Source organism: Siphateles boraxobius, unplaced genomic scaffold, assembly GCF_051911475.1.
Source record: "Siphateles boraxobius isolate OS27281-9 unplaced genomic scaffold, OSU_SipBor_1 6, whole genome shotgun sequence".
Taxonomy (NCBI): Eukaryota; Metazoa; Chordata; class Actinopteri; order Cypriniformes; family Leuciscidae; genus Siphateles; species Siphateles boraxobius.
In genome coordinates, this window is record NW_027509186.1 from 11,207,341 (window position 1) to 11,222,129 (window position 14,789).

A 14,789-nucleotide genomic window follows, 5' to 3' on the forward strand; every position below is an offset into this window, starting at 1 on the left:
GATCAGCTGGCTGAGTTCATGGGTGGAATAAACTTATGGCAGGACTTTTACTTTCTGACCCCTGGACTTTCCACCTCTGTGTAAAGGTCATCAGTTATGGAATGATTTAATTTATGAAGGAGCTCTGGAGAAAACAGTGATGTCATCAGTTCGGTTCTCATCCAAAAGTGTTAGTATGGCTGGGTGTCGATTCGATTCCGATTCACAAGATCTCAATTCGATTTTCGATTCAATGAATTCAATGATTCAATTTATGCCTGCCCCACCACAAAACAAAGTAATAAAAGAATAAAAAAGTTATTGTTTTTGACCCATGTTTCCTTGTATTCTTATAAATAGGGTTATGACACCAACATTTTAGATACCCGAGAAATTCAACAATTCTTGATTCCAATTTTGATTCCACAGCTAAAACTACTAACTAATATCAATTTCAAAGATTATTAAACACAAGTAAACAGTTAGTTAAACTACAAGCAATAGCACAATAATAAATACAATAGAACAAAGATACAAATGAAATAATCAGTGCTTTTAAGGTTTTTCAGGTAGGTCTAACAGTGGTTTTCAGGTACAGAAATTGAATAATCTTCACTCTACAAATGAAATAAAGGTTTGTCCTTATTAAAGTTCCAAAAAAATTAGTCTTTTGTAGTTTGATTAACATTAAAAAGAGACAGCAGCTGGAAAATTAGGCTGAAGTCACTTAAAGACTAATGCACGGATCGAATATACTGATACACTTGTGTTGTCTTTCTCTACTGTTTACGTTCACTTAAAGTCTTTTCCCTTTTGCAACTTGAATTAGTGTGCAATGTTGCTGTTTGAGCATACAAAAAGATCTGCAAGGTTACAAAGTTCAAAGTACAAACGTAGATATTTTATTTAAAGTCCCCCTGTAGTCAATAATTGTATCCCTTAAAACTCATATTTTGTCACCAAAATTATATTTTAAACGTTTTTTCCTTGAAAAAAAATTCTTCATGCCTTAAATTGCTTGAATGTAACTCTACACCCTTGCCTCATTTAGTATATGAAGTTCTATGAATATGCAAATTAGCCCCGCCTCCACTCACTCAGCAGATCAAAGATCCACTCGTTGACGATCGCACGTTGATCTGATTGGTTACAAGGTAGTTTGTGACGTCAGAAACACCAGCAATTTCAAACCGCGTTTTTGAGACTGTTTTTGGTTCACTGCAGTTTTAAGTAGAAAATACTCAGCAATGGTGTTGACTTATTAATTTATACATGGTTTGTCTTAAAGCATATTAAAACCACCACATATGAACAACATTAAAAGCTTGATTTTCACCACAGGGGGACTTTTCAAGATCTACAGCGAATGGCTCGTATGGACTACAATGCATTTTTTTCAGGGCTTCACAAAGTCATAATGTTCCTCATTTGATAATCCCTGCATATGAAATACGCAAAAAAGGGGACCTTTGACTGGTTGAGCTGCTGCTATGTCAAAGAGACACTGTTTTGTCCACCCCGTTTCCAAAAATGTTTGACCTTCCTAAGGCTGACGAACTTAGAGTGGTTTAAATTTATTTTAAACACTGTTCCTGAACATTATAATCCCAGCGTTTATCTGTGTGCTGCACATTTTACAGAGAACAGCTTCCAGAACCCCAGGGCAGGCTGTAGCTTTTTACTGTAGCTTTTGTAAGCTCTTGATTTTGTAAGACTGTTCACTGCCCCTTAGGAAAATTAACATTGGTTTTTACTATTTGTATTACCATAGTTTCCCCTTAAATATGATTAAATGGTGTATAACATCACATCTAAAATGTACAAGAAAAAGAAAAAAAACATATACCACTCTGAAATGTCCTGTGAAATCAGTTCTGGATGATCCTCTTGTTTGTTAACATTCTTAAGTCTGAATCACGCTTGAATTGATTTGAAATTGCAGCAAGCTCTTGCTACAGTTTATATCAAAGTGAATGTATCTAGCATCAGAAAGAGACTGCACAACTTTAATTATCATTGGAGGTGTGTTGTATCATTGGCATGTTAGGCATAAACCAAATACATAATTTCAGCAAAAGAACATCTTACCAATTGTAAAGCATGTAGGGAAAGTGTCACGGTTTGGGGATGCTTTGCTGCAGCAGCACCTGGCCAGCTCACCATCATTGAATCCACTATGAATTCTACATTGCATCAGAAGGTGCTTGAGGGACATGTGAGACCATCTATCAAGAAATGTAAGCAGAACTGTACCTTGCAACATGACAATGACCCAAAACATACCAGTAAATTCACCAAGGACTGGCTGAAAAGTAAAAAAAATGAAGAGTTCTGGAATAGCCAAGTCAAAGCCCAAATCTAAATCCTATTAAGATGCTGAGGGGTCATTTGAAACAGACTGTGTATGCAAGAAACCCCTCAAACATCACACAGCTGAAAGAAATTTGCTTTGAGAAGTGTGGGAAACTTTCTTCCAGTTGATGTCAGAGACTGGTAGATGGCTACAAGAAATTTCTCATTGAGGTTATTTCAGCCAAAAGAGGAAGCACCAGCTATAAGGGCATATGGTGTCCTAAATTGTTCCTCGGTTGAAATGCGCCTTATTGTTGATTTATTTTGTTCAATAAGTGAAAACAAAGTGGTTATTTTGTTTTTTACATGCAATTACATCACCTTCACCTATAGGTACAAATTAAAACTATATCAGAAATCGATATGCTGACATTTCTTAACCCTTAAATGCATGAATGTTTCGCAAATCATTATTATGGGAGAACCGGGGCGAAAGTAACACGGGACGAAAGTAACAAAGCGATTTTCTCTGAGCCCTGACTACATTTGCGTTTCAAGCTATGACAGCATGTTCAGCATGCAGCCAGTGACAAAGCTGCTAAATATCACGTGATTTCATCATCGTTTCCCGCGGTTAGGTCCGGAAAGCTATTTTCAAGTACGGCAAGTAAATTACTGTAGCGGTACTTTTTTTCTATTTACAAGTTGTGTTTCTCGTTTCATGTGTCACAGTAATGATCAATCTACATGTTATTTAGTGCTGCAAACACATGATAAAGTTAACCTTGTCAGAGTTTTTCGGTATACAAGTAATTCGGGTTTAAGTGTCAGGAGTTCCAGTCGGGACGAAAGTAACACTTGTTACTTTTGTCCCGCTGCTTTGTTTACGCATAGAAACAGCTGTATGGAAACATAATTCATGAATTTATCTTATTTAGTTTAAATTGTCATATTGTTCATTATGTTGAATGTTTTATAAAATGGATTGACATTCACAATACAAAAATATTTTAAGCAAATCAAGTTTGTACTCTCTGGTTATTTTTGAAACATTTGATGAAACTGAAATTTTAAATTAAAATGTAACGTTAATTTTTTTGCAAAGATAAATTACAAAATATGTTTGCAGTTATATGAACAGAGTCATAGTTAATGAAAACCAGAGGAACACATGTATTGTTGTTACTTTTGACCCAACTGTGTGTTACTTTCGTCCCAACTTGCGGGGTCGAAAGTAACAATGTGCAACTTATGTTCAAAGTGAAATTATACTGAAGTCATTCGACATTTGTACAAAATACCACCTGGTATTAATAGACCACACTTGTGAGTTATTAACCACAGCAAAAATATATCTCTGTCCAAAACAATATCTTTTAAAATTATGTTTTCCTGACAAATGGTACTTTCGCCCCTGCTCTCCCCTACATATTCAGGTTTTTAACGACCCGGATCTACAGTTGTAATCGAAATGATTCAACCCACATTGCAAATACTCAAATATTATTCAACCCCCATTGCAGGTTTATTGGCAAAATGTACAGACTTTCAGCTGTTTGCAATGAACAAATCAAGCAAAAGTAACTGAAATAGCTCAACACAACAAATGTTTCAAGTTGTTTCCCCAAATTCAACTGAAAATGCTACTTTTGATGATTCCTGCCGTGTCAAATTTATTCAACCCTTTCATGGTAAGCATCTTTAGTACTTAGTAGAACACCCTTTTGCTGTTATGACCTACTGCAAACAAGATGTATAACCAGACACCAGCTTCTGGCAGTGTTTCTGAGGAATCTTAGCCAATTCTGCATAAGCAATGAGCTTCCTCACTGATGGCATGATGTTTTCTCATAGGGTTTCCTGATAGTTCAATGAATGCCTTCCACACGCTGCAGGTTTCCAGTGCCAGAGGATGTAAAGCAGCCCCAGAGCATCACCGAGCTTCACCATGCTTAACTGTAGACAGAGTTCTATTCAATATATACTTCATTCTTCTTCCTCCAGACATACCACTGATCCATAGGGCCGAAAAGTTCCAGCTTTGTTTCATCTCTTCACAGAACAGAATCTTAAAACTTCTGTGGCTAATTTATATGATTTTGAGAAAATTGCAGCTGACTTTGCTTGTGCTTTTGGGTCAGCAGTGGAGTACGTCTTGGAGTTCTGGTATGCGTTTAGTACACGCCTTACTGTGCAAGCTGAAACCTCAGTGCCTGTTGCCAGAGGTTTTTTTCTGAACCTGCTTTCTCAGAAATCTGGTTGTAGCCGTTGATAGCTTCCTTTGTCTGCCCCATCCAGGTGGAGTAACCACTATTCCTTAACTTTGAACTTGTGAACTATGCTTCCACTGGTGTCTCTATGATCAGTTAGTGCCTTCGCTATCTTTTTGTATCCTGTTCCTTGTTTGTAAAGGGGGATGATATCTTCTCTTAACTTTGTGAACCATTCTTTTGACTTAGCCATATTTTTAACATGCAGTCAATTGTGACACTCTTTTGAGTTTTGTGAAGCTCTGTGAAATTTGTTAACCTAGCCAGTTCAGATATGTTATGTGTTCTAGCTCAAGCACACCTGGTGCAACTAATGAAGCCCTTGATTAGTTGCATCAGGTGTGCTTGAGACAACACCTGTTTTGTAGATGTGAGGGATTCTATTCAGGGCATTGATTAATTTTGAGACTGCATAAGTCATTAAAAGTTGCATTTTCAGTTGAATTTAGGGAAACCAATTAAAAAATGTGTTGTGCTGAGCTATTTCAATTATTTTTGTTTGATTTGTTCATTGCAAACAGCTGAAAGTCTGTACATTTTGCCAATTAATCTGATTTGCAATGGGGGTTGAATAATTGAAACGTCACTTTATCATTGTGTTTCAGATATTGCCACCTTGTGGAATAAATGTGACCTCAAATCAGTCATCAAAGATTAAATTATTATTGTGCAGAAAAAAATATACTTATACTGTTATACACCTCGACTCGGGTCGTAAGCAAATTTTTATTTTTTACAAAAAATGAATGGGAAAATAGGCATTCTTTTATAAACTAATTTTTTTATATTTTTTTTATATTGTTTATAATGAATTGATTGAGAAATACTAAGAAGGTTTATGTCTAACTTTGAGTAGGAGAGTAGTGAATGACATCCCGGGTCACTAAAGACCTGAGGTATGTGTTTAAGGGTTAACAAAAAAATTAATATTTAATGGGATGTCCTATTTTTTTCCACATGACTGTATTCTACAAACAGTAGAACTTATAGCCAGTGGTGTAGTCTACGTGATACGCAGGTATACGCCGTATACCCACTAGAAAATGTCAAGTTTCAAGTTTGTATTTATTTATATAGCACATTTAAAAACAGCAAACAGGGCTGACCAAAGTGCTGAACAATACACAAGATAAAGAACAAAGACAAACCACACAATCATGACAGAAGCTCACAATGAATTAAAAGCTAAAGAAAAAAAATAGGTTTTAAGAGAGGATTTAAAAACAGTTACAGATTGAGCAGCTCTGATGTAAACCGGAAGGCTGTTCCACAGCCTAGGGCCAGTAACAGCAAAGGCTCTGTCCCCTCTATTCTTTAACCTAGATCTGGGGACAGACAGAAGTCTCTGATCACCAGACCTCAGGTTTCGTGTGGGGTTGTGTGGACAGAGTAGCTCAGACAAATAGCTCGGTGCCAGATTATTTACGGATTTAAAAACAAATAAAAGAATTTTAAACTCGATTCTAAAATGCACAGGTAGCCAATGCAGAGATTTTAAGATAGGTGAAACATGATCAAATTTGCGTTTTCTTTTGAGGAACTTTGCAGCAGCGTTCTGTACTAATTGGAGACGCGCAATAGACTGTTTGGGTATGCCGAAGTAGAGAGAGTTGCAATAGTCCAACCGCGATGTAATGAGCGCATGGATTGCAATCTCTAGTGTTTTCTCAGAAAGGGAGGATTTAATTTTAGAGAGAAGACGTAACTGAAAAAAGCAAGAACTAATCACCGCATTGATTTGTTTTTCAAATTTCAGGTTTTGATCCCAGAGAACACCTAGGTTCTTAATGCAAGATGACTTTGGATCAAGATAGTCCAGATCAATGTTGCTGCTATTATAGTTGTCATGGGGGCCAAAGACTATAACCTCGGTCTTGGATTCATTCATAAATAAGAAGTTTTGAGAAAACCACATTTTTACTTCCTCTATGCATGCAAAAAGACATTTTAGTGCAGTATCTTTGTTGCGTTTCAGAGGGAAATAAATTTGTGTATCATCTGCATAGCAGTGAAATGATACGCCATGCTTTCTGAAAATGGAGCCCAGAGGAAGTAAATATATGGAAAAAAGAATGGGTGCGAGAATAGACCCCTGCGGCACTCCACAGGAGAGTTGAGCTGGCGAGGAAGAAAAATTACCCAGTTTAACAGAGAAACTTCTATTTGTTAGATAAGATCTAAACCAGCTGAGGACGGTTCCCTGGATGCCCACAGAGCATTCTAGTCGGGATAATAGAGTTCCCTTTCGTCCTGGGAACTCCGACGTGTCGTCGGGGGAGTTCCCTGACGAATTGGGATCACGCTAGGGAGACCAATTGCCTTCGAGTGAATTAAAACGAGCCAATGAAAATTGGCATGCAAGATTTGCATTCCGCGACCCGCCTACCAGCGCGGGTATAAAAGGCGGAAGTAAACATTGCGCAATGCTTTTAGCTTCGGAGCCGACCGATTGTGTCCTCTCTGAGTGAGTGAGCTTTAAGATTGTATTTTTCTTACTGCTACGAGTCTGCTGTTTCGGGAGGGGATCTCTCTGTGTTGGTGAGATGGCGTTTCAGCGACCGCGCGGTTCCTGTCTGCCGGCTGCGTCTATATGCTGTTAATTCAAAAGCTGTTTTCACAGCTGGTAAACGGTTGAGTGCGCACAGCGGGCTTGCAGTTTCCCCGCTGTGTTGCCGCGTTGGGTCCCTGTGTGCTTCAGCACGATAGAGAGAGAGTACTTTCTTCCTGAAAGAGCAACACGAGTGAAGATCGCGTCCTTTTCAGGATGACGTTTCACTCGTGTGTTTCTGGATGCGTTCGTTCCCTGTCCTTATTTGACGGCCACGTTCATTGTTTCACATGCCTAATCCGTGTGTGAGACTACGTTCGTGGGTGGTTCATGTTCTCTCAGGGGTGCATGACCACGTCGGCACGTTGTTCGTCTCCCCTTTCTCGTAAAGGCTTGAGCCGCTCAGCGTGCCGTGTGCCGTCGAGCGCCGGCTGACAGCGCGGGTTGTCACGGCAACCCAGCGCGCGTCATTCGGCGCTCAAGATGCGTGGTCAAGATCAAGACTCGCGTGCCTCTATGAGGTGAGTCCCTTTGCTTATTTCCCGATCTAGTTTCTCTTCTGGTGCACCAGAGGAGGGCTACTTTGGCGAATAACATTGGTGATCTGAGGGTTTCAGTGAGCACGAACCACTCACTCCTCTAGCGCATCGCAAACATGCAGAGACTGTGTTCGTGGGTGGTTTATGCTTTCTTATGAGAGCATGACCACGTCGGCACGTTGTTCGCCTTGCCTGAAGGCTTGAGCGCCCAGCGTGCCGTGTGTCATCGAAGCGATGGCCACGTTCACTATCTTGCATGCCTGGTTGACGGCCACGATCACTGTTTCACATGCCTAATCAGTGTGTTGAGACTGCGTTCGTGGGTGGTTCATGTTCTCTCAGGAGTGCATGACCACGTCGGCGTGCTGCTCGTCTCCCCTTTCTCGTAAAGGCTTGAGCCGCTCAGCGTGCCGTGTGCCGTCGAGGCTTTCGGATGGGATTCTGGTCCTTCTCATGAGGGACCAAGCATTTCATTCGGGGCCCCAGGGAGGACAGATGTCGATCGCTACATCGGAGAGAGGGCTGTTATACTCTGAAAATGATGCTGAGTTCCTACTATAATGTCGTGTTCTCATGCTGAAGATTCAGACTTAACAGCCACACTTTCCTGGGCTGTTCTAAAGCGCCTGGATGTGTGTGAAGAATTTTGGCAGTATGGAAGCGTTTTGGTGCCAATATGGCAAGCCAAACATGCCTAAATCTGCAGAAGTTTTTCCTCTCTCACTACCACTGCACGTGCGTAGTTCTAACTCGGGGTTGAGCTGTGCTTAGTGACTGACCGTGATTAGTCACAGCGCTGGCCCTCGGTTAGACGATGTCCACACTGGTGGTCCAGAAGCACCTCAAAACCAGCCCGCTCGGAGTTTGTTTTTCCCAAGGGAAGGGAAGCAACCCTGAGAGGAGCGACCCAGAGTATGTGACGATCTGCTCTTTGGGAGTGCGTGTCATCACCACTCCTTCCCCCGGGGGAGGGCCGGGTGGAGAATTTAGTTTCTGTTCCGCCGCTGGTTATCCAGTAATCAGCGGTACCCAAAGTTTGAGCAGTCCACTTCCTCTGAGTCGTTCACGGGCCCCAGCGCTCAGATGGCAGTGAGGGCTACGGCCTTGTCACTCTCGTCTCTCGCTGGGTGAGGGGAAACCAGGACTCGATGCCCCCGGGCCTCGTCCCTCGTTTCCCCTCACGGTCGAGACTGGCAGTATAATAAGACCAGTTTCCTCCATCCGAGAGGGTCAGAATGGCAGTGCGTGCCGCTCCCGAGCTGCACCACTCCCGTTCCCCTCTCCCCAGCTTGCAGATAGCAGTGACGCAGCCTCAGCTGCGTCGCTCCGGTCTGCAGCTGGGCCCGGAGGCGCAGAGACCAGCATACGAGGAGTCAGGGCCTCGTTCCTCGTCTCTCCCCCTCCCCTCGCCACCGGGCAGTCCGCAGCAGAACGCCCACGAGCCTTCTCTGCCGTCTGCCCCTCGGTGGAAGCAGGTTGGTGTCAGGCGCACCCAGACCCCCGCTCTCGGTCGCTACAACGCCACCAGAGCCGGGTCCCTGTCTTCCACCTCGCTGCCCCTCTGCGGGTACGCCGGTGGTTCGGGTGGGTTCATTGGGACGGTATCTGGAAGCCTGGCTAGAAGCGCTTCCGGGTCCGTCCCGATGGCTCATCCGCACCATCCGGTTCGGCTATGCAATTCAGTTTGCACGCCGGCCTCCCAAGTTCAGGCGTGTCCACTTTACCCGTGTGCGGTCGGTGGACGCCCCTGTCTTGCGGAAAGAGATCGATGTCCTGCTGGCGAAGGACGCGATCGAGCCGGTCCCTCCTGCCGAGATGAGGTCCGGGTTTTACAGCCCCTACTTCATTGTACCCAAGAAAGGCGGTGGGTTACGGCCAATCCTGGACCTGCGGGTCTTGAATCGGGCCCTGCACAAACTCCCGTTCAAGATGCTCACGCAGAAGCGCATTTTCGAATGCATCCGTCCCCAGGATTGGTTTGCAGCGATCGACCTGAAGGACGCGTACTTTCACGTCTCGATTCTCCTTCGACACAGACCGTTTCTTCGGTTTGCTTTCGAGGGTCGGGCGTATCAGTACAAAGTCCTACCCTTCGGGCTGGCCCTGTCACCCCGCGTCTTCACGAAAGTCGCGGAGGCGGCCTTTGTTCCCATGAGAGAACAAGGCGTTCGCATCCTAAACTACCTCGACGACTGGCTCATTTTAGCTCACTCGCGAGATGTGTTGTGCGATCACAGGGACATGGTGCTTCGGCACCTCAGCCGGTTGGGGCTTCAGGTCAACTGGGACAAGAGCAAACTCTGCCCCGTGCAGAGGATCTCTTATCTCGGTATGGAGCTGGACTCGGTCGCCCGGACTGCGCGCCTCACGGAGGAACGCGTCCAGTCAGTGCTCACCTGCCTCAGGTCTTTTCGAGGCAGGACAGCGGTTCCACTGAAACAATTTCAGAGGCTCCTGGGGCATATGGCAGCCGCAGCCGCAGTAACGCCGCTCGGCCTGTTACATATGAGACCGCTTCAGCGCTGGCTTCACGATCGAGTCCCGAGGTGGGCGTGGCACAGCGGCACGTTCCGGGTCAAAGTGACCCCGCACTGTCGCCAAACCTTCTCCCCGTGGTCGGATCCTGCGTTTCTACGGGCCGGAGTGCCCTTAGTCCAGGTTTCCAGGCATGCTGTGGTTTTCACAGATGCCTCTGCCACCGGATGGGGGGCCACGTACAACGGGCATGCAGTTTCAGGTCTGTGGACGGGGCCTCAACTGCATTGGCATATCAACTGCCTAGAGTTGCAAGCAGTACGCTTAGCCTTGCGTCGCCTCAAAGGGGTTCTCAGACACAAGCACGTACTGGTCCGTACGGACAGCACTGCGACCGTTGCGTACATCAACCATCAAGGTGGTCTACGCTCCTGTCGTATGTCGCGACTCGCCTCCCACCTCCTCCTATGGAGTCAGAAGCATCTGAGGTCGCTTCGTGCCATTCACATTCCAGGGGAGCTCAACCGTGTGGCAGACGAGCTCTCACGGCTGCCTCCCCTGCCAGGAGAATGGCGACTCCATCCCCAGTCGGTCCAGCTGATTTGGAGTGTCTTCGGAGTCGCACAGGTAGACCTGTTTGCCTCTCCGGACACGACCCATTGCCAGTGGTTTTATTCCCTGTCCGAGGGGACCCTCGGCACGGACGCCCTGGCTCACAGCTGGCCCCGGGACCTGCGCAAGTATGCGTTTCCCCCAGTGAGCCTTCTTGCACAGACTCTGTGCAAGGTCTGGGAGGACGAGGAGCAGGTCCTTCTTGTGGCGCCATTTTGGCCCACCAGGACTTGGTTCACCGAACTCATGCTCCTCGCGACAGCCCCTCCCTGGCCGATTCCTTTGAGGAAGGACCTTCTTCCTCAGAGACGGGGCACTCTATGGCACCCGCGTCCAGACCTCTGGAAACTCCATGTCTGGTCCCTGGACGGGACGCGGAGGTTCTAGGTGGTCTGCCACAGGCAGTGGTAGACACCATCACTTCCGCTAGAGCCCCCTCTACGAGGCGCCTCTATGCGTTGAAGTGGAACCTGTTCGTCGATTGGTGTTTCTCCTGTCAGGAGGACCCCCGAACTTGCCCGATCGGAGTCGTGCTTTCCTTCCTGCAAGATGGGTTGGAGCGAAGGCTGTCTCCCTCCACCCTCAAAGTGTATGTCGCCGCAATAGCCGCGCATCACGATGCACTGGAAGGTAAGTCTTGGGGAAGCACGACCTGGTCATCAGATTCCTTAAGGGTGCCAGGAGGTTAAATCCACCTCGTGTTTTGCACTCGGTTCCCTCTTGGGACCTTGCTTTGGTACTTAGAGCTCTTCAAAGTCCTCCCTTTGAGCCTTTGCTGACGGTAGAGCTTAATATCCTGTCCATTAAGACAGCGCTCCTGTTGGCATTGGCCTCTTTCAAGAGGGTCGGGGATCTGCAGGCTTTTTCGGTCGACGAATCGTGCCTAGAGTTCGGGCCAGGCCTTTCTCACGTTGTGTTGAGACCCCGGCTCGGATATGTGCCCAAGGTTCCTACCACTCCCTTCGTGGACCAGGTAGTGAACCTGCAAGCGCTGCCCCAGGAGGAGGCAGACCCAGCCCTAGCTTTTCTCTGTCCTGTCCGCGCCCTGCGGGTTTATATTGACAGAACGCAAAGCTTCAGAACCTCAGATCAGCTCTTTGTCTGTTACGGAGGCCGGCAGAAGGGGAAGGCCGTCTCCAAGCAGAAGTTAGCCCACTGGTTAGTGGATGCTATCACCCGAGCATATGAGTCTCTGAGTGAGCCTTGTCCTCCCAGGTTGCGCGCTCACTCCTCTAGAGGTGCTGCCGCTTCCTGGGCTTTGGCTCAAGGCGCCTCGCTGACAGACATCTGTAGAGCTGCGGGCTGGGCGACACCGAACACGTTCGCTAGGTTCTATAGCCTTCGTGTGGAACCTGTTTCCTCCCGAGTTCTGGCTACGGCCAGTGGGTCGAGGGAATAAGTTGTGTCGGCTTGCTACGCCACTCCGCCTCGAACAGCGGATACGTGCTTTCTTGCTCCGTATGGCGCCCTACGTTGGTGAGCCTCGTGAGTTCCTCCTTCACCCCTCCGGTGCTGGGCGTGGCGGACCGCCCGGCGCCAGGTCTGCTACCTCTAGTGAGGAGTTGTTAGTAGACTGGGTGCTCCAGTGATCTCTACTGTGAACCATCATGCCACGTGCAGTTTAGCCGTGTCTTCCCCTTGACGGACTCGTTCGTCATCCCTGTTGAGTGCGCTCCCATTTCCCTTGGATTGGGACCACCTCAGGGACTGCCATATGTTTCACTACCCCATTGGGCTAGTACATATGTGTATTCCTGGTCAGTCAGGCTGTGCCTTCCGCAGCTTTCCCCCTCTCTTGGGGAACGCTTTCCCAGTGTTATCCAATGTCCACTGTGCGGGTCTTGCGGAACAGCAGTGTGGTTCCCGTGCTAGCTCCCGCAACTTATTTCAAGAAACTGCTGCAGGGTAGCTTAGCCGGGCGCTGGAAGGGGCCAGCACCATGGCGCTTTATTAGGGATCCCAATTCGTCAGGGAACTCCCCCGACGACACGTCGGAGTTCCCAGGACGAAAGGGAACGTCTCGGTTACGTATGTAACCCTCGTTCCCTGAGTACAGGGAACGGAGACGTGTCGTCCCTTCGCCATGTCGCTGTACCTTCGCGGAGGACTGGACACTGTTCGGCTCCTCAGCGAAAAGCATTGCGCAATGTTTACTTCCGCCTTTTATACCCGCGCTGGTAGGCGGGTCGCGGAATGCAAATCTTGCATGCCAATTTTCATTGGCTCGTTTTAATTCACTCGAAGGCAATTGGTCTCCCTAGCGTGATCCCAATTCGTCAGGGAACTCCCCCGACGACACGTCTCCGTTCCCTGTACTCAGGGAACGAGGGTTACATACGTAACCGAGACGTTTTATGATCAACTGTATCAAAGGCCGAGGTTAAGTCTAACAGTATTAGGATCACAGAGTCACCAGCATCGGTTGCTAACAGTATATCATTAGAAACCCTTAAAAGAGCAGACTCTGTGCTGTGCAGAGGCTTAAAACCAGACTGGAAAGTTTCAAGAATTTGATTTGCGCTAAGATGAGATTGGAGTTGATTCAGAACCGTTTTCTCCAATGCTTTTGTAATAAAAGGAAGGGTAGAAATAGGTCGAAAGTTATTAAAATCCCTAACATCAAGTGAAGGTTTCTTGAGCAAATGTGTAACAGTAGCTTGTTTTAGTATATCAGGGATAGTCCCTGTGCTCAAGAATTTATTCATTAGAGACACCAAACATGTTCCAACCGAATCCAAAGTTTATTTCAAGATACGCGGAGAGAGAACATCAAGAGAGCAGAAGGAAGGTTTCAAATGATCAACAATTTCTCTGAGAGATAGAAGAGAAACAGGGTCCAACACACTCCATATGGGTGAAGAACAACTCAGTTCATGCGCGACATTAGCAGATGATTGCAACTGAGATCTTAGAGAGGTGATCTTCTCACAGAAAAACCTTGAGAAACCTTCACATAATGATACTGAAGGATTTGAAATCACAACTATAGGAGGATTGAGAGCAGACTTTAACACAGAAAACAAGGCTTTTGAACTATGATGATTTTTTCAAATTAAATTAGAAAAATACTTAGACTTAGCAGATATCATAGCTTTCTGAAAAGCACTGAGGGAGTTTTTCAGCATTTCATAAGAGATTTGTAGCTTATCACTTTTCCATTTACGTTCTGCTCTTCTACACGTTCGTCTCAGAGAACGGATGGTATCATTGAGCCATGGTTCAGTCTTAGGTTTTGACTTCTTAGCTTTTAAAGGAGCAGTGGTATTTAAAACCTCAGAGCATACAGTATTAAACAGACTAAGATGTTCTTCAGCATCCAAGTCGGGTAAGGGTGACTCCAGGGACAGAGACAGACACACCTCATTAAAAGAGTTAGTGAATTCCTCTTGGAAACAGGGAGAAAAGGAACGAGTCCATTGTGCAATAGATGAAATGTGCGATCTTGTAGGAGGAAGGGACATAGAAAACAGTACAGGCATGTGATCAGAGATCAGAGTGTTAAAAACCTGAACATCAGTAATGCAAACGCCATGAGAGAGTACCAGGTCCAGAGTATGTCCATGAATATGTGTGGGATCTTTCACCCACTGAACCATGTTAAATGAGTCAATGAGATTTAAAAACTCCATTGTTAGAGGCTTTGACTGACAGCACACATGAATATTAAAATCCCCTAATAAAAGAATATTGCTGTAATTAGTTACACATTCGCCCATAAACTTGAAACTTGAAACTTGAAAATGTCAAGGATTTCCGTATGCCCACTAGGAAATGTCAAAGATCTCCGTATACCCACTTACAACATCAACATACAACATCATTTTGTGAAAGAACTTTCATTCATAAATTCACCCCGCCGTGACGTTTGTGTTTGCGCAGCGACACGGATCGAATCGCGGAATCCAGCAACAAATGTAACTTCTGTAAAGCGGAACGTCACGCAATTTGGCCATTTTTGAATGAATAAATCAAAAGTAATGATACAATGAATCAAATATCGATATGTACTATGTGTCTATGAATATTAAAGCTCAAAAAGACTGCTTTATTGAAATAAACTCTGAATGTTCTGCG